This window comes from Ammospiza nelsoni, chromosome 29 (assembly GCF_027579445.1).
Source record: "Ammospiza nelsoni isolate bAmmNel1 chromosome 29, bAmmNel1.pri, whole genome shotgun sequence".
NCBI classification, from domain to species: domain Eukaryota; kingdom Metazoa; phylum Chordata; class Aves; order Passeriformes; family Passerellidae; genus Ammospiza; species Ammospiza nelsoni.
The window spans coordinates 2,285,027-2,310,083 of record NC_080661.1 but is presented as its reverse complement, the minus strand read 5'-3'; the positions used below and the strand labels follow the sequence as shown (position 1 = coordinate 2,310,083).

General features: G+C 49.5%; 1 long non-coding RNA gene and 1 pseudogene across 1 annotated transcript; one reads left to right on the top strand and one right to left on the bottom strand.

The window, feature by feature from the left end:
- LOC132085208 (zinc finger protein 850-like) overlaps positions 1 to 25,057 on the bottom strand; it is a 418,453-nt pseudogene that overhangs the window by 314,725 nt on the left and 78,671 nt on the right.
- LOC132085177 (uncharacterized) lies at positions 2,566 to 3,374 on the top strand. The gene is made up of 2 exons (XR_009420171.1): positions 2,566 to 2,701; positions 2,882 to 3,374. It is a non-coding gene; the product is annotated as an uncharacterized LOC132085177 (long non-coding RNA).

Sequence of the window (25,057 nt, the reverse complement as noted above, 5' to 3'; positions counted from 1 at the left end):
TCTCCTGGAGTGACAGCTCTAGCAGGGCCATGGAGGAAACCTCGGAGACCGGTGCCGCCCCCATATCTGAAGGCGGAGTCTGAGAGGCCGGCGCTGGCTTGAGCGGCCGCTCCCATCCCCCCGGAGAGAGAGAAGGGGGGGAAGGAGGAGGCTCCATCTGAGCATGCTCCGGAGCAAGAGTAAAAAAAACTTCTTCACGCCGCGAAGTTTCGGCCCCCCCCGCCGTGAAGCAGGGGGGGCTGGGAAGAAAAATGTCCTCCCCCACCGCGTCTTCTGCCAAAGGTGGTGGAAACGGAGCTTGGCCATAACAATTAGAGATCCACTGAAAACAAGCTGCTCTGCGTTTCAGGACAGGGAAAAGCTTTATAAATGCTGGGTAGATAGAAGGCAACACGCGTCCCTTACTGAAGACGCGCTGGATAATCGAGTCCATGCACTCCCAGACAAAAGCATCTAAAGCATATAAGACATCAGCAAAGAACCCAAAAAGCTTTGCCCATCGAAAGAATTCATAGATATCTGTTTTTGACAAAAAGAAACCGTCTTCCCTGCACCAGTGTTTCCAGAGGGCTATTATTTTTCTCCTCTGAAGGGGAGAATTGAATCTCTTCTGGCAAGGCATGGGTCTGCCATACAAACAGCCACAAGCTACGAAGGGCTGGTTCATCAGGGATAGAAAAGTGAACAGTACCTTTTGAAAGAGTCCAGCTTGCTCTGGCCAGCTCCACAGGTCTGCTGCTCTTTTCCATCATCTTTCCTGATGGTTTTCCAGAAGAAAGATTCTCTTTGTGGTCAGCCTTGGCTGTGAACTCTGTCCAAATCAGGATCTTCGGTTCTTCAGCTCCTGGCTTGAATCCACTTTCTGAGGTCACTTCAAAGCAACCCTCAAATGCTACACATACAGGATTTTTACCCAGTGCAGCAATTTTGCTCCTCTGGTCTTATCAGATTAATTTTTGCTCTGACACGAGGGGTCACCAGATATTACAGCGGCCTGAGTGGGTCGCTGCTGGTGAGAGAGAGACGGTGAATCTTGTTTCTTGATCAGAAGGCTGAATTTATTAAGATATTATATAATACATTATAGTTATACTAAAAAGAATATAGAGAGAGGTTTGCAGAGCTGCTAGCTAAGCTAAGAAGAGATAGAAAAGAATCCACAACAAAGTTGTGTCCAGGGACTCAGTCCCCTGGCTTGCACTGATGATTGGCCCTTAATTATAAACATAGAAAATGAGCCAATCAAGGTGAATCCTATTGCATTCCACAGCAGCTGATAATAATTGTTTACCTTCTCTTCGGGGGCCTCTGGCTCCCGAAGACACAGAAATATGAAAGAAAAGGATTTCTGTGGAGAAATGTCTGCGACACACCTGTTGGGCAGTGGGAGAATTTGGGGGGGAACAAGGACACGTCACTCACGAGTGTCACCCTCGCCCAGTGCCACCGGTGCCACTCTCAGGGTCCCCACAAGTCTCCCCCAGCCCTGCACCACCTCGGGATCCAAAGATGACCAATGCAGAGCTGTCGGGACCCCAGGAGGGACAGTGGGACTCCCGTGACAATGAGAACATGCTGTGACACTGGGGGGTCTGGGGGTCCCTTCCCCAGTGTACCCCCCGTGTGCCCCCCACCCCCCCTCGGATCCCGTGTTCCCGTGCCCGGAGGGTGGCAACGAGTGGGGGATCCCATGGGGGCCTGCCCAGAGCTCCCCGTTCCAGTGCTCCCAGTATACCCAGGAGCTCCCCTTTACCCTCCCCCCCACCCCAGTGCCAGAGAGCACTGGGGCCGTGTCCCTCTTATTGAACCCAAAACGCAGGTTTTGTTGAAACCGGGTTTTTTTTTTAGTTCAGTTCTTCCTGGTCAGCTCGGGAACGAACAAGGAGGGTCCTGGTAAGGTTTTTGAGCAGATTGTTGTGGGATTCGCAGGATTTTTGGGGCTCCCTCAGTCCCATGGGAGTCACTTCACAGCACCGCTGCAAACAGCGCCCCCTGTCGGTACCCAGGGAAACCGCACCCCCTGTTTCCATGGCAATACACACCCCTTTTTCATAGCAACAGTATCCCATCTCCATGGCAACCGTCCCCCGTTCTCGTGTCAGCGGCCCCCTGTCGCCATGCCCTCAGCCCCCTAATCCCATGGCAACAACACCCTTCTGTTGCCACGGCAACCATCCCCTCCCATTCCCATGCCTACACCCCCCATTCCCACGGTAACAGACCTCCAGGCCCATGGCACCTGTAGCCCCCATTCCCATGCCCACCTCTAACCGTTCCCATGATAACAGCCCCTCGGTTTCCATGGCAATACCCACACCTTCCCATGACAACAGCCCCGTTCCCATGGTAACACCCCCGTTCCCACGCCCAAAGCGCATGCGCCGCACTCTCCCCGCCTCTGCGTCTCTCTGACTACATTTCCCATCACCCCCCACGGCCCGCGGCGCGTTAATGGCGCTCGACAACTCCGCGGACTCTATTTCCCAGCACTCCCCGCAGTACGGATGGAAGGGGTGGGTTCCTACGGCAGCGTCGCAGGCCCGTTCTCGTGACGCGCACCGTGCGCGGATGCCAAGATGGCGGACAAGGAGGGCGAAGCGCGGCCGGGGGTGCGGAACAGGGCTGGGGAAGGACCCCCGGGTGGGCCCTGCATCATCCGCATTGTCAAGTCCAAGTTGGGTTACGGCTTTAACGTCCGCGGGTAAGTGAGCGAAGGAGGGCAGCTGCGCAGTGTCATGAGTAAAAAAAGGCTACCCATTTTTTTTGTAAAACGGTTGCAAAGTGAACAGGTTGGACCGGTTGCTGCCAAGGTGGAGTTCTACCTCTTTTGTTATTGTAATCATCTGTCGTTTTCGTTAACTACTCCTTTTGTATCTGTAAGGCCCTGCCTGTGGCTAAGTCGATAGCCCTTCTCCCCAGACAGTGAGAGGAAGGGACATGGTAGGGCGCATCAGAGGGCACGCAAAATAACTTCAGAACCAGCATGCCATGGGAAGCCACTCCACCAAACTTAACAACAAGACCCCCAAAACAACGAGCCAACACAGAATTAAGAGATCAGAGTGATGTCTGGACGTGAGGAGCAAAGTACCGAGCCTGCAGAGATGCTGAGAATTTTTGTTGCCCCTCGCTCTGAGCAAAGACCTCAGGTGGAGCCAAGATCCCGAAACAGCAAAACCTGGAAGCTGAGAAAAGCACCCCACTGCTCTCGTGGGGTTAGGACCCCCAGCTCTGCTGCCTAGGGGACAAAGTTGCACATTTCTCCTCCTCTGACTCCCCCTGGGAGCGATGACGGAGGAGGTCCCGAGGACCCATCGAGCCTCCCAACCTTGAGCTGATCACTTTTCACAAAGGCATTAAAAGGAGAAAAAGTCTCCTGCCCTGTTTATTTCACGCAGCATCAATGGCGAGCTGTACGTGCCGCTGCAGCGCGTCGGCGCCGTGCTGGGCAGAGGGGGCCGCCGACCGCGCCGGGGTGCGCAAGGGGGACCCGGCATCCTGGAGGTGTGAGCATGGGGGGGCCGCCCAGCCACAGCCCCCCAGCAGCCGGGCCCGGGAACGCGCCCCACACACACGGGCAGTCCCGGGGGAGCGGGAATGGGGGTCCTGAGGGGGCTCTGAGGGGCCCGGGCTGAGGGGACACTGAGCCCTTGGTGCGGTGTTGGGGTGCTGAGGGGCTCTGCGGGGCCTTGGGGGAGGGGGTCATGAGGGGGATTGGGACCCCTGGCCATTGGGGGGTTTTGGGGGGTCGTGAGTGGGCTGAGGATCATGTAATGAGGAGAGACTGGGACCCCCAGCCCTTGCTGGGTGTTGGGGAGGATGGAACAGGAAAGCCTTATAAATATGATTGCCTGGCAAAAGATTTTGAGAATATGAAACTATAAGCGAGATTGAAATGAAAGCAAGTTTTGAAATCCCTTAGTTACTGTACAACTGGAAAACAATGATGTGGCCAGCCAAAGGTAATCCCCTCTTGATGAAACAATACCCTCTGCAAGCAGGCAGGTCCAAGGGTCAGAGCAGACCCTGCAGCTTGGCAGATAGGGCCCAAAGAGTAAGATTTAGAGTTTAAAATGTAACACAGTATGGTAATGTAGTGATTCTTGTAGGTTGTATGGAAATGTTATAGGATATGCATGCTGTAGTAGATTGGTTGATGAGAATCTGAATATTCAACACTGAAGATGATTTATTGTATTGTAACGGGAACTTCGTGCTTCCTCTCTTTTCTTGCTCACTTCTTCGTCTTCTCCTCTGTACTTCTTCACCCCCTCCTTTCTACATGCTCTCCGCTCTTAAAGCTTTGTCTTTAACTCTCTTACACTTTAAGCCTCTCTTCTCTTGGGCCTGCTCCGAGCTGTGGCCGGCAGCTGCAAGCAGGGCCCTGCACCCACGCCCTTTGCAATAAACCACAAGTTCCACGACCTGACTGCAGAGATCTCTTGTCTCCATCTGTCCTGACCGTGCGTGACCCCCGTCACTCCTACAGACGCTCTTACAGCTGGAGATTTGGGGGGAATCCTGAGGAGCCTGAGGGCCCTTTGGTGAGGTTTGGGGGTATTGGGGGCTCTGAGGGTCCCCTGGGAGGTCGTGAGGGGGATGACGATCCCTTGGTGAGGGTGGCATGAGAAGGGGTTGAGACCCCCAGCCCTTAGTGGGAATTTGGGGGGGCTCCTGAGGAGGCGCCAAGGGGGCAGAGGATCCCTTGGTGAGGTTTAGGGTCTCCGAAAGGGGGGTCTTGAGGAGGCTGAGGGTGCCTTGCTGAGGCCATCATGAGCCCTTGAGGGGAATTTGGGGGGTTCTGAGGTGGGGGCTGAGCCCAGACTGAGCCCCATAACTCTCGCTGGGGGTTTTGGGGGGGGTCTTACAGGAGCCTCTCAAGGGGGAACGCTTGGATTCCAACATGGGGAGCCTCTTGTGAAAGTTGGGGAGAGTTTCTAGAGATAAATCCCTTGGATTTCAACGTAGAGACTCCTAGGAAGGGCAGGTGGCATTTTTAGGGATAAACCCCTCGGATTTCAGTGTGAGGACCATCCTGGGGAGGGCAAAGGAGCATTTTTAGGGATAAACCCCTTGGATTCCAACCTGCTGACACTTCCCTCCCATTCCTGGTTCTTGTGTTCTCCAGCTGCTGCTTTTTCACACCCAAAATTGTAACTTTGCCCCAGAAAACATCTTCCCATGGGAATATATTCCTGCTGTGTGGAAACTCATCTTCCTTTCCCCAAAAAAAGTCCCTAAACTTTGTTGCTGAAATCCCGCAAACCCCAGCGTGGGTTTGGTTTTCAGGGATCCCTCCAGATCCTCCCACTGTCGCACTTCACTCTGGGTCAGTTAAGTCCAATTACTGATTAATTCCAGGGATTTCTGAGCTGCAGGAATGTTTTGCTGGCAGTTCTGGAAGTCCAAGGGGTGTGAGGAGCTGTCAGGACCTGCCCATGGCCGGTGAATCCCGCAGAAATCCCAGCTGGGATGTGGCTCTGTCCAGCTGACCCAAATTCCCGATTCTTTGATTTTTCAGTGCAGGAGAAGCGCGGGGAGCAGGAGAAATTCTGGATGTGCCAATTGGGGGAGCAGCGTTCCCAGGCTGAGGGGGGGAGGGTTTTGTGGGCACTGGGATGAAATTTTCCCTCCTTTTTGAGTGTTTAGGGGAACATTAAGAAAGCTGGGTTTGGCATGAGAGAGAGGTTTGGAGCTTGGTGCTGGAATTTTGGGGTTCAGTGGCCGGTCCCAGGTGAGGACTGGAGGATGATGTGTGAAAAAATTAAGCCCTGGGATTAATGAGTGTTAATGAAGGGGGTTTGCTTGTGGTCTCTCAATCCTGGTATCCCTATGAGAGGTGGAAGGATTTGGAATTTCCTCTTGGTTTATCCGTTTATTTCCTGGGAGTGGTGGCTTTAATTAGTCCCTCTGTCCCGTAGGGCTGCCAGGTTGGCTCTTGCCCTATTCCAGTATTTATGTATCCCAATATTCAATATTCCAATATTTATGTATCCTAATATTCAATATTCCACCAGTATTCCCGTATCCCAATATTTCCATAATCCAGTGTTCATGCATTCCGGTATTTCAATTTCCCAACAGCTCTGTTTTCCAATATTTCAATATTCTAGTATTCCAATTTTCCAATAGCCTTGCATCCCAGTATTTCAATATTCCTATTTTTAAGTATTCCTGTGTACCAATATTTCAAGATTCCTATATTTCAATATTTCAGTATTCCTGTGTTCCAATATATCATTATTCCAATATTCCTATATTTCAGGTTTTTTAATAATCCTGCCTTCCAATATTTCAATATTCCCGTATTTTGATATTCCAGTATTTTACTATTTCAATATCCCAGTATTCCAACACTGCTGTATTCCTATTTGCCTATATTCCAATATACCAATATTCCCATAACTCAATGTCCCCATATTCCAATATCCCTATTTTTCATTATTCCAAGATTACCCAGTTCCCACAGCCCAGCATTCCCATCTTTTTCTGCAGAAACCACCCCAAAATTCCTGAGTCCCATCCCTGTTCTGGCAGCATGAAAGCCCCCTCATTTTCCTCAGCTCTGTGAAAATCCCAACTCCTGGAATTCCTGGAGGAGGAAAAATAACCCAGGAGTCCCAAAATAGCTCTGATTTCCCTTCCTTTCACAGGAGCAGCGGGATCGGGGTGGGAAATCCACTCTCCCGGCCATCTCGGTTCCTCCAGAGGGAACTCCCCAGAATCCAGGCCCTGGAGCTCCGGGAGGAGCTGCCTGGGTGGATTTGGGATGTTCAGGGTGTTGATTCCGTGCAGGATTTCCTTCCCACCTTGTGGAATTCCCAGCAGACCGGCCCCGTGGAGGGGAATTTTTGGGGAGGAAGAGCCTGAAGCAAGGAGGTTGTTCTGCTCCTGAGGGATTCCTGCTGGGATTTATGGGGGATATTTGGGATGTGGACACTCACTTGTGGCTCTGGCACTCCACAGCTCATCCCTATCCTGGAAAACCCTGGAGATCACCCATCCAAGTGTGTTTTCCATAAAAAGTCCACTCTTCCCCGTCCTTATCCAACACCAACAAATGCTCCATGTCCTTTTTCCATCCTTCCCTCCCAGATCCAGCATCCAGCTCCTCCTTGTGCCATTCCAGGCTCTGGAATACTCTGGAATCTGCAGGGACAGACAATGGGAGCTAATTGAGCTCTTGAGTAATGCCCGGAATGTCGATCATCACCAATCCACCAGGAAGAGAAGCTCTGGAGCTGTTTGAGGAAGGACAGAATGGAGGAAAAAGGGATTTATCCCTAACTCTGAGTGGGAAAATGGCCGGATTTAGGTAGGGTGGGCAGGACTGGGGCATCCTGGATCCCACCAGACTCATTCCTGCTGCAGGGAAACCTCTGGAACAGGTGCAGCACTGGGAAGGTGTCAGGTTTTGATGGAATAACCTCTGGAATTGGTGTCTTCCCAACATTCATGGGTGAGGCCAAAGGCTTTTCCCTTAGGAGGTTGGACTGTCCCTCTCTCCATGGGCTCAGTTTCCATTTTGTGGGATGGGAGAAGTCAGCTCTGCCTTGGAAAGGTCTGGAATGGTCTCTGCACTGCAGTGGGAGCTGCTGGCTTGGCACATTGTCGGTGTTCTGCTCACCAAAGGCACTGCTGGGAATTCACCCCAGGAACAGGCAGTGGGAATTTCCTTGTCCAGAAGCTCTGAGGGGTCTTTAACCTTGGAAAATTTAGGAAATGGATTGGAAGTGGAAGCTAAGATCCCTTTGATCGCCAGCTGATTCCTCTTCCCATTCTTTCTTTCTCTCTTTCCCCTTTCTCCCCCTTTTCCCTCCCCTTCCCTTCCCTCTGGAATTTCTCGGATCCTTCATGCACCCCATCCATTCTGAGGGGTCTCCATCTCCAGGATGCTCCTTGCCCACCTCCTCACAGTGAATTCCCCTGACAGACCCCAAGTCAGGGAATTTTCCCAAATCCTGGTGGAAAATGACTCAATCCCTGTCAGAACAGGAACCCTGGAATGTTTTCCGTGTCATGAGGCCCTTGCTTATCTGTGTTGGCGTGATGGGAATTCTGCTTCATCCTCACGCTTTGCCAGCAGCTCTGCTCTTCCCAGTGAAAGATTCCCAGATCCCAGGATCTCCCAGCCTTTGCCAGCAGCTCTGTTTTTCCCAATAGAAGAATTCCAGATCCCGACCCCGCTGGTGAATGAGATGTTTTCCACACTACCTCCATTATATCCGGGGAATATACAGGAATTCCCCCACAGAATTCTCACCTTTGCAGCAGCTCTAAAGCTGCCAGAATCAAAGCCAAGGGGGCAGGGGGGACCCTCAGGTGCTGGCTGCCACCTGGGGCTGGGCAGAGCAGGGCTGGGCAATGGCCATCCCTGTGCAGTGGGGCTGGGCCATGGCTGGGCCCCACCCTTGGATGGCCACCACAACATCAGCCACTCCACAATACACATCACTGTCCCAACAACATCACAATATTTAACCAACCAAATAATCAATAGTGTAATATCAATTCGTATAATGTCCAGAAAAAGTCAACTTCTATTAACTTGTTTCTCACAATACATACCACTAAAGAACTGTTATTCCTGTTCCCACATCTTTGCCTAAAAGCCCCATAATTTCAAAGTTACAGTAGTTCAGAGAGAAGGGGGTCATATTGCCCATTCCAAGGAAGGTTACCACCTTGTTCACCTTCCTTGACAAAGCTGAACAAAGAAACACAATATCTGCCAGGTTAACCAAAGAGCTGCATTTTTGTCCCAGGAGCAGGGAACCAGGTTCTGTGCCACCTTGGAACTGGGATCGGCACCAGTGAGCCACCTTAGTGGGAGCACTGGGAGGGGGACTGCAGAGCCACTAAGCACATGGGGATTAAGAGGAACAAATCTGGTTTGGATTTATGTCTCAACATGTGCTACACATGAGGTGAAAAATGACTCTGTGGGTTGTACATGTGCTTGGAACGCTCTCCCTGGTGAGGCTTCATGCAACAGAGAATCAGGGGAGTGAAAGCTTCAGTCCCACCACTGCCTGGTGGGACAGATGCCCGGGAAAAGTGTCTGGGAAAAAGCACCAGGGAAATCGGGCTATGAGAGGAGCCTTTGCAAATAAAAGCAGCAAACTGTGACACAACAGGAGTGTTTTGCTTTGGGTTTCCTGGAGGGATCAGGGGCTCGCTCAGATGGTTGGCTTGGCCCTCCTCCCCTATGGGATTTGCATTCTCTGAACCTGGGAGAAGCAATGAGAGAAGCAAAGAATGATCCAAACAATTCTCATCTCATTTACTGCTCCTGTGTTTTTCACAAGTGGATTGCATTGTGGACGATTCTTTACCTGAAGGGAATTGGTAATTGGATTCTGGTGTGAGTGTTTTGATTCACTGACCAGTTGAATCCAGGTGTGTGTGTGTTGGGATTGTCAGCTGAAAGTCATGAGATTGTGTGCAGTGGAGTGCAGTTGAGTGCTTGGCAGATTCAGTTTATATGTAATGTAATATAATACAGAATAATACAGTATAATAAAATAATTAATTAGCCTTCTGATAAGATGGAGTGAGATGAATCATTCCTCCTGGACATCAGGAAAAATATCACTGGTACTTGACCCCCCTCACCTTTTCCTCCCGGTGGTCCTTCTTCCCTGTCTGCACCTGTTCTTCCCTGCTTCACTGCTTCCCCAAGGCAGCTCATTCCTGCTCGTTCTGGACGTTCCTTCATTGTTTTCCCCAATGGAGAGGATGCTGCCTGCACCCACCCGCCGCCTCTGCCGCGTTTCCCATGCTGCCCACAGCACCGAGCCTGCTGCACCTGCCCACCGCAGCCCCAGCCCGCGGCAGCCAGCCCAGAGCCACCAGCACCGCAGCACCAGCCCGCAGCCAGCCCGCAGCAGCCAGCCTGCAGCCATCGCTCGCCCATGCCAGAGACACGCAGGTGCCGTCCTTGGAAATCACGCCCAGCCACTCACAAAAGCCATGTGGGCTCACCCTGGCTTGCAGCACACACACTCCATCTGCCCAGCTGATGCCCACAGAGCGCCCGGGCTCCTTGCAATAACGCTGTCCCTGTCTTCTGTTTCTCTCTCTATCCTTTTCCCTTTCTACTCCCTTCTCTCCCCCTTCGGTAAGAACACTTACCCTCCTTTATCAAGAAACAGTTCTCAGATATAATATTGCCATGTTTGTCCTTCATTTTCATCGGAAAAACCTTTCAGCAAGAATTTTCCCTGACTCCCCCTTTTACAGCGGGATGGGAGAGGGGTAGTGGGAGGGGGAATGTGGAAGCTCTGGGTGTACTGCAAGCACTGTGGGGAGAGAATGGGGCAGTCCCTGAGGGTACTTGGGCACTTGGATGGGGCTGGGGAGCCCCTGCAGGTACGAGCAAAGAGATGGGGGAGCCCTTGGGGGTACAGGGAGAGGAAATGGGGAGCACAGGGTGCCCTGTGTAGCCTCCCCCTGACTCATGACCACCTCCCTTGGAAGGATGGGCAACCACAGGAGCCATGGAGGGAGCACCCCCAGTGTCACCCAGTGCCTCCCGCTTCCCAGAGCATCACAACTTTTGGTGTAGATTGTCATAGATGTCACTGGGTTCCCACGGTTCCCTGTGCAGCTCCATGTACATCGCCTGAGGATCCTCCACTGGGGGTGCCAGGGGGTCTCGGGGGGCCCTGTGGGAATAAGGGGGTGTGTGGAAGGGAATGGGAGGTGCTGGGGGTTTGGGTAAAAGGTGTATCATGTCTGGAGCCTGCACTCACCTTTCCTGGTGCTTCCTGGCATCTGCAAAGAAAACTGGACAGGTGACTTTGGAGACCCAGGGTCCCCCATCCACCCTTGGAAATGCTGAACCACCACCAGCCACACAATTCTCCCCAGGCCCCCCCAGTATCCCTGACCCACCCCACTTGCACCAACACCCTGAGCCCCCAGATCCTCGAGCCTGGCAGGAGGGGGACCCCTGATAGAGCCCCCAACATCCCTGCAGGACCCTCCAACAGCTCCCCAGGGCTCTGAGCCATGGTCACTGGGGCTCAGCCCCTCCCAAGTCAGGGGCTGTCGGTTCTGCCCTGGGGCCCCCCTTCTCTGGGAGCCTTCCCACCTCTCTCCATGTCCCCTGTCCCCCAATTGTCACCCACCCACATGGTGCCAAAGGTCCCAGGCCACAATGACAGCCATGAGCAGGAGCAGGAACAAAATGGCCCCGCCGATCCCTGTGGCCACTGCAAGAAACAGAGGGGGACATCAGGGTCACCCATCACCCCAGGGTTTCTGCACTCCCTGGTGACCCCATGTGACCCCACCTGTGACCCAGGGTGAGCCAGGTGTCACCTCCAGGGACTGCTCAGGGCTGTGTGCCCGGAACACGCGGTGCCCGTCCTGTCCCAGCTGGTTGGTGGCCACGCACTGGTAGGTGCCCAAATGTCCCACATCGATGTCCCTGAGCTCCAGGAGGGGACCCCAGGCCACCTCCTGCCCATTGTGCAGCCACGTGACAACAGCCTGCCTCTCAGTGGGGAACAGGGATCCTGGGGCAGAGGCCATCTGCATGCACAGGAGAAGGAGACAGCCTTTGCTCCCTGAAACGTGTCAGCTCAGGGTGGAGGAAGCAAATCCTGTTTCATGGAGGCACAAGCAGCTCCACTGATGGGAGAAGGAGACTGTCCTGGAGGGGATACTGAGCCCTGAGCATCCCAGCCCTGGCTCTGAGCACGAGATCCCTGACCATGTGAGCTCTCAGCAGTGCAGGGAACAGAACATGCTCTTGGATGCTTGCAGGCAGCTCTCTCACCATGCAGGCAGTGGCTCCTGCCTTGCCTGGCCAGTGCACATTGAGCTGTCCTGGCATGGGGCTCTTTTCATGCCTCAGGCTTGAGCTTTTGTATTTTTCAGGTTCTGTGCTGCTTTAGTGTGTGGGTCTGAGCTTCACATCAGGGGATGGTGAGCTCTGTGCACAGAACAGGGAGACAAAACAATTCCTGCTATAGCTGGGCACCAAGGACAAATGATCCAAATGTGTAGGAGCAGTGGTGGGTGGGAGGGTCGGGATGGATGAAGAGCAGAGATCTCTGAAGCCAGGTCATGGAATTTGTGGTTTATTGCAAAGGGCCTGGGTGCAGGGCCCTGCTGGGAGCTGCCAGCCACAGCTCAGAGCAGGCCCGAAAGAAGAGAGGGGTAGAGAGGATGAGAGGGTAAGAGAGTAAAAGGGTAAAGAGAGTAAAAGGGTAAAGAGAGTAAAAGGGGTAAGAGAGTGAAGTTCCCGTTACAATACCATAAATCTTTTTCTGTGCTGAATATTCCAGTTCTCACTAACCGACCTAATACAAGATACAAATCCAACAGCATTTACATACAGCCTATAAGAATCATTACATTACCACACTGTGTTACATTTTAAACCCTAAAAACTCCTCTTTGGGCCCCTTCTGCCAAGCTGTGGGGTCTGCTCGGACCCTTGGAGCTGTCTGCAAGCAGAGGGTGTTTTTCCATCAAAAGGGGATCACCTTCAGCCAGCCACACCATTGTTCTCCAGTTGTTCACTAATTAAGGTATCTCAGAGCTTGCTTTCATTTCAATCTCGCTTATAGTTTCTATATTCTCAAAGTCTTTTGCCAGGCAATCATATTGACAAGGCTTTCCTGTTTCGTCTTCCCCAACACAAATCTCAGGCCCAGGAGCACAAACAACATGGGCTGGAGACAGAAAAACAAGAAGAATGGGACTTGGGCTAAAGCTGGAATTGGACAATTAACCCTAATGTACAAATGGAGCAGAACTTGCAAAAGTGACAGACCCCGTGACCTGTTGTCCATTTTGTGACCATTTTGCTTCATCTTGGGTGCAGCCCTGGCTGGGCTCTTGTGCTGCCCAAGGTGGATCCATTGAGGCCTTTTAATAAATCCCTACTTTATTCTTTAGCTCTGTCCAGCCTCTGTTCCAGCCCAGCCTTCCCAAGGCATCACTTTGCATGCCTGCCTGGCTGCTGGGGCCTTGTGTTGGCCAGGGGGACACTTCCCATGGCTGCAGGGATTGCCATGGAACCTAAAAATCTCTGCACAGACAATCCAGGTGCACCCAGCAGTCACCTGAGCTCTGTGTGGTCACATCTGGGTTGTCACAGTGCTCCGGGTGCTGGAAGATGAAGGGAAGTGGCCAGGAATGCCACAGAGATGGCCCAGGAATGTCACACAGAGATGGCCCAGGAATGCCACAGAGATGGCCCAAAATGTCATAGAGAGATGGCCCAGGAATGTCACACCAGCACCAGCCCTGCCTGGTATTGCTCTCCTGGAGTTTCCTTGACTTTGCTGAAGAAAACACCATGGTCTAACAGCATCTTATCCATTTAATTCCCTGTCTGCGTGCCCTGGTATGCTTTACCAATGTCTGGGTTGTTCCTTCCAGCACTGCAGTGCTGGGGTGGCACTCTGAGCCTGCCACACAGGCTGGCCCTGCCCTGCCTGAATCCCTCACAGTTTCCCAGCTTCTCCTTCCATCCTCTCCTTTAGGGAGATGTTTTCCTGTCTTTTTCATTGCCATTTTACAGCCAGGCTCTTGTTCACTGCTGATCTCTGGAGGGGGCTGGCTGGGAACGTCTCCATGGGGGTGCCAGGAGCTCCTGTGGCCACTGAGGATGGGCTGGGGGCTTGTCACCCTCAGCCACCCTCACCCCTCCAGGAGGGTGGGGGCTGCTGGCTCTGCAGGCAGCTGAGGCATCACTCGATGCACAAGGACAAGCCCTTGTGTTTTCCTCTCTCATTTCCATCTTTGTCTCGTGTAATTTTCTTAGCAAGTCTCTATGGAAGCAGGTGCTTTTTGTAACAAAGCCTCTGTTTTTCACTTTGCTTTGTTGCTGTCAACAAAGGAGGGGGCAGAGACCTATGAAGGGCAGATGAGGTTTGGGTAGGGAGAGGAGAGATGATTCACCTGCCTCAGCCCTTGGCACAGATGGGAGCAGTCTCAGCATCCCTTCATCCTGTCCTCGCTGATGGGAGTGGGGGCTGAAATCATCCAGACCTTTCCTGGCTCCCTCAATTTTGGTGGGGTCTCACTGATCTTTGAAGACCTTTCCAATCCCAGCCATCCCAGGGTTCTTGTCCCAGCTGTGGAACAGGGGTAAATCATTCCTGTCGAGAGCTGACAACACACATCTGACATGTCCCCATTCCCAGAGCCTCACCTGGCTCTCCTGAAGGTCGCCCAGTGCCAGCTGTGTCTCAGTGCCCTGCCAGGACCTGCTGTGACACTGCATGTGACAAGTGACATTGTGTGCAGGGAGCTGAGCTGTGGGGGTGGCACAGAGGGGACAGAAAGCACCTGATGCCTTCAGAAGGCTGACCTGGAACAGAGGCTGGGCAGAGCTAAAGAATAAAACAGGGATTTATTAAGAGATCTCCACCTTGGGCAGCATCAAAAGATGGTTGATAAGAGCTCTGGAGAATGAGGAGCAGGAGGATCAAGAGGAAATGTCCAGGAGTCCACAAGCAGCATCTTGGCAGGGCTGGAGGAGCACCAGCTCAGGGTGAGGTGGCTGCAATTTTCATGCATGAATTCAGTGCAAAAAAGGAAGCAAGACAGGGATCTTCCAGCCATCCTTCCTGGCAGGGAGAATTCTGGGGAGCCCAGCAGAAAACAGGCACTGCCTTTCAGACTGAGATTCTCCACACAGCCAAGGAGGAGTGGAGTCCAGGAAAGGAAGAGTTTGCATCAGTGACCAAGAGGGACCCCATGAGAATTGCACTTTGCTGCTCCTCAGAGCAGAGATCTTGGAGGTTTCTGAGCAGCACAGCTGTGCCCAGACACCACTTCCCCACGGAGTGAAGCACAGGCAGGCACAGGGAATGAAATTCATCTGAGCAGGATTGAGGCCTTGGGAAGGCTGAGCTGGAACAGAGACTGGACAGAGCTAAAGAATAAAGTAGGGATTTATTAAAAGGCCTCAATGGATCCACCTTGGGCAGCACAAGAGCCCAGCCAGGGCTGCACCCAAGATGAAGCAAAATGGTCACAAAATGGACAACAGGTCATGGGGTCTCTCACTTTTATAAGTTCTGCTCCATTTGCACATTGGAGTTAATTGTCCAATTCCAGCTCCAGCCCATGCAGTCCCACCCTGCTTGTTTTTCTCTCTTCACCCCACATTGTTTGTGCTCTCGGGGCTGAGATTTGGATCATTTGTCCTTGGTCTCCAGCTAGAGCAGGAATTGTTTTGTCTCCCTGCTCTGTGCACAGAGCTCACCATCCTCTAATAAGAAGCCCAGAGCCACACACTGAAGCAGCACAGAATCTGAAAAATGCAAAAGCTCAAACCTGAGGCATCAGAGCAGGGTGAGCCAGAAGGATTTAGGAGCCCCCGCCTGCCGTGGGACACTGCAGCTCTGTCAGCGCTTCCTGCCTGCAGCTCGTGACCTCCTCACTTGTTTGTTTATTTTGGGGAGGGAGGGGGATGCTTCAAAAGCTAGAGAGGAATATTTTAAAGGAGGAATTCAGTGCCAGATTGGCACCCTCTGCATCAGAGTGTGCTGGGAGCTGCAGGAGGGAGCTGCGTGTGTCAGCTCCTTCTGCTCAGAGTCACCCGTGGTATTCAGCCACCCTGGGCCTTTCCAGGGGCTGGGGGTCTGCCGAACCCAGAGAAACCTGCAGCACACTCACACCCAGGTCCTGGGGTGTGTTTTGGGGTGTTCTAAGCTTTTTCTGCTTTGCACCAAGTCAGAGTGAGCCCGGCCCTGAGGCAGAGGTAATTGGCACAAAGAAGAATCCATGGTGGCACCTGGCTCTCAGGGGTCAGAATGAACATCTTCCACCCTGACTGGGAACTGGTGTCTTCTTCCCACTGAGAGCTGGTCCTTTCAGCTTGGGAAAGACCTCTGAGGTCGCTGAGACCCACTGCTAACCCAGCACTGCCAAACCCACCATGAGACAGGCCCAGGGCTCCCCAGCCCACTGAGGATGCAAGGATGTGCTTTGAGAGGTCCCTCTCCCACCCCTGCTTTCCTACAATGGTTCTTTGTGCTCATCCCAAGCCAGCCACACGTGGCCACCCTGCGGCTGAGGCTTTCTCCAGGGGAAACCTTCCTCACCCGTTCACAGACCTGCTCTGCCCTAGGGGGATGCTCAGCAATGATGCTTGAGGATTGTCAGGGTGCTCCAAGGGCACTGAGCTGGAAAACATCCCATTCCCACTGCTCTTTCTGGGAGAGTTTGCTTTAAGAGCAGGGATCCAGACTATAATGTTAATTTTGCTGCTTTCCAAGAGGAGTCAATATTACAGAGTTGTTGTGATTCTGCTGGAATTACAATATGTGATTACTGGGGTTGAGCCGCTGGTTAATTACCTGCTCATTTGCTGTAATGCTTCTGAATAGCTTGTGAAAGTGTTGCAAATGCATTGCTTCTGCTTTTAATGCCTTATTCACAGATAGTAGAAGATAAACAATGTTCTGTGTCACATTAGGGTGCTGCAACTCTTCCCTGGAGGCCCTCCTCAGCCTGGGGAAGGCAGAAACTCACAGGTGAGATGAGACAAGAACCTTCATGTCCCTGTGACTGTGATCACATCCCCTCGGATGGGGAGCCTGACCAACCCCAGGGCCACACCAGCAAGGTGGGATGGCCCAGCCTGCTGGGGCAACTGGCTGGGAGTGTGAAATAAAAGCTGTGTTTTGTGTCAGGTACCTACAGACAATGTTTGTATTTGTGATTGCAATATGTGCAGAGACTAACAATGAGACAGTTGCAAATTCTAATAATAACTGAGGAAAGTAAAACATGGAAGACCTGTCTTTTGTTTGCAATTAACCTTAGTTGATTTAGGAGCATTGGAATTAAAGCATTAAGGATGTTGCTTTTTGCTTGTAGTAAATCCTTAAAGAGTTCTGCAATAATAACCTTTTTGAAGTATAATTTTAGAATATTACTTGTATCCTTGAAACTATAGCTTTGAAATATATATAAAGGAAATATGCTTATCTCACGCCTTAATTAAGCAGAGAAAAACAGCTTGAGAAAGGAAGATGAACATCACCTGAAGGGTTTATGGTTTCGACCAAAAGGAAGCTGGACATCACTGTTATGTGATTTATAGTCCTTGTAATTAAAGGTTGGACCCACATCTGGGGAGCTGGACTTCACCAGATGGGATTCGTCTTTCTTCTTTCGGAAACCGGACCCCCCACCATCTGGGATACTCCTTTTCTGGGATACATCCTGAGAAAAACTAAATCACAACAGTGTATAGAATTGTGAAAATTAGGAATGGAAATTGCTGATGAGTAAAAAAATTGGAAATAGGAACTGCTGAAAAAGCTGATGAGTACCCCTATAAATACCTGTAAGCCTCAACTATCAGTGTGCAGTGTGAGGGAAAACTTCCCCCACTGTTCCCAGCGCTGTATTGCTCATACTTTACCATATTAATTAATAAATTGATAGCTGCTTGAATATTGGCCTAGTCAAGCTTCTTATTCATAACAGGAGGAGTTCCTGCAGCAGTGCCAACCTTCCTGAGCCTCGTTGAGCCTGCTTGTCGTGGCCTGTTGGTGTCAGGGAAGGGGTTTTGTGCCCCAGGAGAGGGGTCAGCCTGCCCCCAGCCCCTTCCTGCTCCTGCCAATGCAGAGCCTGGTTCTGTGCCCACCTGAGAGGCAATGTTTGCTCATACCAGGGCCTGTTTGCCCACACAGCTCATTTGGACATCTGGCTTGGCAGATTGGTGCACATGGAAAAATGGGCAAGGAAACACTGAGGCCTGGATGGCAAATTGGGACTGGTTTTCTCCTTTTTTTTTGGTTTTGGGGCTTTTTTGTGAAGGTGCTGCTTGCAGTGTCCTGGTTACGGCTGCATGGAAATTTTCCTTTCTGAAAATCTTTGCCTTCCTGATATTGCACTCCAACCATCTAAATTTTATCTCTGTTTGGTGCAGCCATTTATCTCTATTTTTGGTGCAGCCCATCTGAAATATTTGCCAGCTTTTTAACCACAATTCTTTCTCATGATCCTGTCCTGGACTTTGCCACTCAGGACACATCCCTCCTGCAAAGGCCTTTGGTTCCTTCCCCAAACCACTCCAAAGAAAGGGGTCTATCAGCACCAGCACAAATTTGGGTCCTAGACCAAGCCTGGCATCTTCATGGGACAGAGATTTAAACAAGCTGCTCTGCCCAGGGCTGCCAAGAGGTTGTTTTTAATCTTGGCTGTGTGTCTGGATTCAAGGCAACAAGGAACCAGAGCATCTCCTCCAGCTCATTGAGTGCCACAAGGAAGATCTGGCAGGGCCAGCACTGCTTTAAAGGTGTTTCTGGACATGGCTTACTCCATCCTACTCCATGAAGGTTGAGGGAATTGGGATTGCTCAGCCTGGAATGGAGAAGGACTTGGGGTGACCCAACTGCAGCCTTGAAGTACCGGAGGAGAACTTACAGGAGAGGTGGGGCAGCACTTAGTGACAGGACAAGGGAGAATGGGTTCAAATTGAAAGAGAGGATGTTTAGATTGGATTTTAGGAAAAAAATCCATTATTGTGAGGGTGGTGAGGCATTGGCACCAGAGAAGCTGTGGGTGCCCCATCCCTGGATGCTCAAGGCCAAGCTGGATGGAGCTTGGAGCAACCCAGCCCCATGGCAGGGGGCTGGAATGAGATGATCTTCAAGGTCCCCTTCCAACCTAAAAACTTGCATTTCCCACTCTTATAAGCAGAGATCTGACGATGCCCGGAGCTGTGGGTGGCAGTGCCTGTGACAACACACAGATAGTGAGGTGCAGCTCACCATCCAATCTCCCTGCTCAGCAAAGACAGGCTCGAAGGATTATCCCAGCCTGGGCAACTGCTTTTTAACCACAATGGCCATGAAAATCTCCATTCTTTATCTCCAAGCTGCTTAGTTATACAGTGGGTGGAGAAGGAAGCCACATTTCCTGCTCAAAGAGTGTGTGGGAATACCTTTTCAAATGTTAATTCCTCATGTTTTTCAAAAAGCTACCCGAAGGCACCAGTCAGAGCAAAGGCTAGGGAAGCCTGTGCATATTCAAACCAAGCAGGTTTTTAAAAGTCTAGGGAGATATTTGGGGTGAGGAGGGAGTGGGGAGAATAAGAAGAAGCTCCAGGAAAAATCCTACCACTATTTCCCCCACTTCAAAGTTAAAATGAGATGTGTGCCTTTGCCTCTCCTCTGATATGCCTCCCTCCAGGGAAATGGGTGATGGATGCAAAAGGCCAGGGGGAGCAGGACCAGCCAGGGATTCCCCTCCAGCAGTGCTAATGAAGGTCCAAATCCCAAATCATTCCTGCCCCAACCCAGTGGCAACCAGGAAAAGCCGATGTGAGTGCCACGGGGATCCAGCAAGCCACACATCCTCACTTCCGCTTTGCGTCCAAAGCAAAATATCTGTTCCCTCGATATTAAATCACCCTACTGTAAAATTCATCACTTCCATGGCTTTTTGGTTGATAAAAATCCTCTCTGCAAGAGCCACCTGTGACTATGGGCTGCTGTTATCACACAGTCCTGGGTTTTCTGTGGTAGCTTTTGCTTTAAAAACAAAACAACCAAAAAAAAAAAAAAAATCCATGCATGATTTTAATGCAGATTTGAAAAAAAAGAGGGAAAAAAAATTCTCTTGGGTCGGTACCCACCACAAGTTTTAAAGTGCAGTATCTCCGTTCGTTGTTAAGTGAGAGATGTGTGCCGACTGCCAAATTTCAGCTTGAAAGCAGCCAGAAGCTATCTGGGAAAAAAAAAACCCAAATGTTTTGCAAATACCTTTTGTAATTGTAAAAATAACATAATAATTAAAAGGAAAAAAACCCCAAAGCAGCAAGAATTCACCAGTTTTTAAACCTTGAAAAATGTGGGATTCTTACATGACTCACAGCCCAGAAGTGACGTTCTAAGCTTGGAAAAAACCCACTGAAAACAGGGATTTATAGTTATTCTCATAGCCAAGCAGTTTTGTAACCAATGTCTCTTTATCCCAAGTGCTCCAGAAAGAACAAAAAATGCCTCAAGCCTGGCAGTAAATGTGGGGAAAGGATACACATCCTTGAGTCCAAATTCCCTCATTTCTAAGGGTTTGGTTGACTCTCATTTTGGCCAGCCCTTGAACATCATCTTTTCTTTGGTTGGGAATCTGTCACCATTGGCTGTGGAGGAACAGCTGATGGTCTTTGCTTTTCCTTTGTCCTGGGAAGGGATGGGGATGTTCCACAGAACCTCACCTTGCTTGCTGCTCCTTCCAGAAGGGATAAAGGAAAGGGGTTTGCGATATAGCAGACATTCTTTTGCCTATTGCAGCACCCTGGGTGCATAGCTGGTGGTGACTTTAGGGGTGGATTTCCATCCTAAGCCTCCTATCAACCCACTTAGTGCACAAAAAAAAAAAAAAAAAAAAAAAAAGAAAAAGAAAAAAAAGATCTTCATGATGTACAAAGACAAGGAAATCACGGGGAAAAGTGCTTCAAAACAGACTTTTTTTTATAGATCAAGAATTTCATGACTTGGTGAAAAGCACAAACAATACTGTGACAGAAATTCATAATATTTGGGGGCTGGTTTGTGTAGCTGCTGCAGCTAATACCTCAAATAAATACTTCCGTGACTAATCCCTTGGAAAGAAAAAGCACAAAGAAAGAAGCTGTCACATGAAACAAGGATGATTTTGATGTTTGTTTTGTATTTCTAAACTCAAATTCTGCCTCTCGAGCTGTGTAACATCCTTCATCTAAAACCCTGTTATTCTCTTGCTGGGTAAATATGTGGTTTTTTTCTGTCCTCATCCCATCCCTCCCTCCTTCCCCAAACCCCAAGGATCCTTTTCCTCCTCTCTAGACTCTAGCAAAAATCTGAATATTTTGCTGTGGATCTAGAAGCACCAAGTCTTAAATTCTAGAAATAATTGTGACTTCATTCTGTGTGATTAAACTATGGAAATTTTCTCCTGGGGATTTTTTTTTTTTTTGCATAAAGGAAAAAAAAAGACCAAAAAAAACCCCAAAAACCAACAAAACCTGTTGGCGTCATCAGAACCTAAAAATAACAGGAATATGACTGCTGGTGCCAGAGTGATACCAAACAAAATGTATTATTGAATTAGATTCTTTCCAATTGGTGTTCTTAGGAATGTATTTCCCTTTGCCCCTCAGAGTTCATTTGGAGCCAAGGTATTCTGCCTGCCAGTGCCATTCCAGTACTCAAATTAACAAGAAGTGATGTCTCTTACAGTAAAAAACCCAGGAACTATTAAAATACTGATGAAGGCGAAGAAGCTGAGGAGTTTGTGGTGTCTGGTTACTTGCTGGCAGCCAGGGAGAGCTGTGAAAAGAGGGGAGAGAGCTGGACACCATCACCCTGATGCCATGGCCAGGGTGCTCATCCTGCTCCCAGAGCACAGAGCTGATATCCCAGGACTCCAGGGATTGATAGAGAGCCTGGAATTCCCTCTTTCCCATCCCTCTTTCCTGCCTGCTTTTCTCCCAGTTCCTGTTTTCTCTCTGCACTGCAGTTCTACAGCCTGTGCTTTGCTGTCCATTCATTTAAAGGGTTTCATTTATTCTATATATTCCCCCCATATTTCATTCTAATTAAGCACCTCTCACTCTTGTGTTGTAGCTGCACATCTTGGTGGCCACAGGGCTGTGTTGAAAAGGGACTGAGCTTTTAGAGCTTCATCCACCCCTGTCCTCTGCTCCAGTGTTAATGTCACATATTTTCTGAAAAATCCTTTCATCAGGATTTTTTCTTGAGATTTTTTTCTCCTGAGAAGCTGAGAGGCCTCAGAAACGAAAGGTAAACAATAATTATCTGATTGCTTGGAATGTGGTCTGGAGATGGTTTACCAACAGATCCATCTTGGATTGCCTCCATGTGAATTGTTTTTAATTAATGACCAATCACCATCAGCTGTGTTGGACTCTCTGAGTCTGTCACAAGATTTTATTATCATTCCTTTCCAGCTTTATGATGTCTCCTTTCTCTTTCTTTAGTATAGCTTTAATATAGCATTTCTTTTAATATAATAGATATCATAAAATAATAAATCAGCCTGCTGAAACATGGAGTCAGGATTCCCATCTCTTCCCTCATCCTGGGGACCCTCAAACACCACCACCACAGTGTTATTTTAAGGGCCTCCTGGAGTCATCTGTCACTATTCCCCAGTTCTTGCTGGCTGGCACTGCTGGCCCAGCATTCCCGTTCTCCTGGCGGCAGGAATGAGCTGGGTGCTGACACAGCAGCATGGCCCTCCTGACAGCTCAGAGCACTCCATTCATCTGCACTCCCACCCTGAACCCATCTGAGTGTGTCTTCTCCAGCTGTGAGGCTTCCCTGGACGTTCCTTTAATGCTGCTGGCATCCTGCACTGGCTCCTGCTTCTCTCATGACCCTGGGCAGAGCTGGAGCATCTCCTCAGTCATGAGTGAGCACAGCCCTGCAGAGATGCTGGTGCTCAGCTGTGGCTTCACATTCTCTAAAAAAAATCCCTTCACCCAGGACTTTTCTCCTGGGAAGCTGAGAAGCCTCAGAGAAAAAGGAAAACAATAATTATCTCATTTGCTTCTCCTGTGTTTTGCTCATGTGGAATGTGGTTGGAGATTGTTTACCCACAGATGATTGTTTCAGTGGATTCCGGTGTGAGCTGTTTTGAGATTGTTTTGGGTTGTTTTGTTTTGGTTTTGAGTTGTTTTGGAGATTGTTTACCCACAGGTGATTGTTTCATTGGATTCTGCTGTGAGTTGTTTTCACTCATTAACCAATCAAGTGCCAAGCTGTGTCTGGAGTCTAGAAAGAGTGAGGAGTTTTCATTATCTTTTTAGTTTTCTGTATTCTTTAGTACAGTTTAGTGTAGCATTCTTTAATATAGTATCATAAAATAATAAATTAGCCCTCTGAGAACATAGAATCAAATTCATCATTCCTTCCTGCCACGAGAATCCCTGCAAATACAATACTCACCAGACCCATTGCAAAGGCTGGGGGAGGCCTGGCTGCAACCCAGGAGCACAAAAAGGCATCCACATTAAGCAGCATCCTCCCTGGAGGTTTTCTACATGGATGGGAGGAGTATGAGATTGTCACCCTGATTTTTTAAGTTTTGCTAAGCCTTCCGATGTTTATATTCTTATTACGAACTTTCTCACACACTTGATGTAAATAACTTATTGTTTTGCATTTTTTATAGAAGAAGAGAAATTTGATGGACTGTTAGTTTGTCCAGTGTCATTGGAGAGGTGGCACTGTTACCCTCCAATGCACTGTCACTTTTGGAAATCTATAAATGTTAGAGTCAGAAATTAAATATTCTCTTTTTTGCGTTAAGAGAGTGGCGTGTCCCCATCATGTTATTTCATACCCTATAGTGACATGAGATTGTGGGAACCTCCCTCATGGGTTCCCCTGATGGGGAGACCCCTAAAAAGTTCTGTGCCAGCAATGAGAGACAGATGGGATTTTTGGGTTTTTTGGTCTTCAGGTTGTTGTTTATTTTTCTCTTATCAGAAGTTCTGCATACTGTCTACATCTCAGTGTAGAAGAGAAGGCACCAAAAGTCACAAGACACAGAGGTTCTAAGTCTTCTAAAGCTATTTTGTCCAATTACAAAAGAAACAGGTATTAGAAAGTATTTTATTTGTATATTTCTACCAATAACTAATTATTTGTCTGTTCACTCAATATCTGCATTGTGGCTCCTTCTAACCAACCACTCTGTGCCACCAGCACTGCAGAAAATGGAGCAGATGAAGAACAAGAAGGAGATCAGACAACACCCAAAATCCTCCATCTTGTCTTCCATCTACCTCCATACTAAAAACCCAAAACTCTGAGTTTTTCACCCTGTGATAAGCTTTACCACTGCCTATTTCACACACTCATAGATTCCAATTCATCCCAAAGTTTTGGAAGCTTTCTCCAGTGTTCTCCTCGGGGTCAGGACTTCTCAGCACTGGCAGAGAAATGTGCCCTGGGTTCCAACATGAGATGACCCTGGCGGTGCTCACACCACTGCTTTGCCCAGAGTGGGTTTTCCCCAATAACCAGCAGGAACATTGGATGTGATGCCTTCATCTCCATGGTCCAGGCAGGCAGTAAACCCCACCCAATGCAGGCTGGAAGGAGCCATGTGTGTTTTCCCCTGCATGCAGCTCCCTCTGCGCTTCCAAACACGTCTCCCCTCTTTCCTTTTTCTGTACACCAACTTTGCACACACAAACGTCAATCAGCAGCTGTTTGGCCAGCATTTCAAAAAAGCAACTAGTGATTTTAGCTGTCTTAATTCTGAAGCTAGGATTTCCACTCTGCATGGCAAAAAGGACTTTTTTCCCCCCCTTCTTAAGAAGCTGTAGATATTTTTACCTGCTTTCTTTTGTAAATGTGGAAACATGGAAACAGTCAGACCTTATCAGGCAGGAGTGTCTTTGAGGTTTCCCCTCTCAGAAAGGAAATGTCAGCAGTGCTTGTCAGAGCCAGGTTACTCAGGGCTTCTCCTGCTTCAATTAAGCAGAAGCAAACCTGTGATGTGTCAGAGCCTGCCCTAGGTAAGCAACACGCTGGATAATTTTGGAGGTCACTTCAATGCAGAGTGGAAAACTTGAGCAGGAAGTTTTCCTTAGAAGAGTTTCTTCAAAAATCTTTTTCTTCTGGCTGAGCCATCCCATGCCCAAAACCTTTGCTGGTGTTTTGGCCCTTCTTGTCTCAAGTTGAAGATGGAATCAAAAAGGATTCAAGCCACAAGTCAGATCAAAGCTTTGAATCCTCCAAATTGTCCTGGAGGAGCCTGAAAATTGCACTGAAGGAATTGATTTTTTGGGGTGCTGATTTCATCTGTTGCAGGGGAAAGGTCACTTTTTAACAATTTGGATTTTTACCAATGGGCCCAGAACAGACCTCTGAGCTTGGAGTGCAGGGCTGCAGCTTTTCCAGTGAGGGGTTAAGGGAAGGAGGGAATCAAATCCAACAGGTGTCCCTTGGATTGAGCTAGGAGCTGCTGGTCATGAAATGCTATTTATTTTGGAAAACACTACAGAAAGGGTGTTTCGTGGGTTTTTTTTTGTTTTGTTTTTTGTTTTTTTGAGGGT